The 1,328-nt window shown below is 34.6% G+C and overlaps 1 pseudogene; it reads right to left on the bottom strand.

The window, feature by feature from the left end:
* Positions 1–220: 220 nt before the first annotated feature.
* The window catches only part of LOC103743238, a 17,777-nt pseudogene continuing 16,669 nt past the window's right edge, over positions 221–1,328 (bottom strand).

Raw genomic sequence — 1,328 nt, 5'->3', positions numbered from 1 at the left:
CCAGCTGGGAGACCACCTGCACTCTTCGGTATCGTCATTGTTTATGAGAGATATATACATATAAAACTTCATAAGATGAAGTAAAGGATATGAAGGTCAGCAAAGGAGGAACAAACCTCTAATTTTCCTGTAGTATTTTACATATGTGGTTCTAAAAGAAAACCCGGCAGAAAAAAAATCTCTAGATTTATAATTGCAAGTTCTTAAAGGTTTAAAAATGCAGGAAATTTGGCATTTTCTGTTCCTCACACCCACTGGAAAATTCAGTTGAGATCTATGGAAACAAAGAAGAAATTATCATTTAAAGGCAGTGGCAAAATCAAGTAGCCTAGCAATATCCTTCAAAAAACATTAAAATTTGGGGGCTGGAGAGACGGCTCAGCAGTTACAAACACTGTTCTTGCAGAAGAGCCAGGTTCAAATCCTATCACCCATGTGCTAGCAGCTAACAACTGTCCATAACTCCAGTTCCAGCTTCCGACGGCCTGGTCTGTCCTCCATGGGTATTGCACAACACAGGTGCACTTACCTATATGCAGCCATATGCTCGTACACATAAAATAAAAACAATCAATAAAATATTTTAAAAATATTTAAAACATTAAAATTTGTAAAACTAGAAATACAAAACATGATAAAATGAAAAAGAAAATGTCACGTAACATTGAATTAGTAAAACAGCCCCATAAAATTAAATGTACATACTTAGAATCTCCTAAAACCTAAAATCAACTGTGAGAAAGTTTGTAAAACCATTATAAATTTCACTGGAAAGAATACGCAAACTTGGAATAACTAAGGAACGTGTGATCAAGGAAGCCTAATAAAGTCTATCAAATAGTGCTCCTCTAGATTAAGGTATGATGTAATCACAGAGAGGCAGACCGGTGTATGTAATACCAATGGTTTATACTGCAAACAATGGTCCAAATGACAGGCAGACCAAGGACAGGAACTGCACTCACTGTCAACCTGCTCCATGGATTCAGGTGGTGATGAAAGTACTTCACATCCAGAAACTGCAATAGAGAAGCCAAGTGATTTACTGATAGTGCTGCAGGAATTTCACTATTTTACTACCAAAATGATAGAAGTTGTAAAATCACTCGTTCCACCTGTTGGTATTTATCTTAGGTTAGTTGTATTCATATGACTTGTCATAGAATTTTAATAATTTATACAAAGCCATAAAAGTAGTATTAATATTTAAGTCCACTGCTTTTGTTTTTAGGCATACATTGTAATAAAGTAAGCTTATTTTTTTACAAAAGTCAAAGAACAAAAATATCACCATGACAAGGTATATAGGAAATAAATAATGAGCATAA

This window comes from Nannospalax galili, unplaced genomic scaffold, assembly GCF_000622305.1.
Source record: "Nannospalax galili isolate Female #2095 unplaced genomic scaffold, S.galili_v1.0 scaffold1222, whole genome shotgun sequence".
Taxonomy (NCBI): domain Eukaryota; kingdom Metazoa; phylum Chordata; class Mammalia; order Rodentia; family Spalacidae; genus Nannospalax; species Nannospalax galili.
This window is presented reverse-complemented; position numbering and strand designations above follow the sequence as displayed.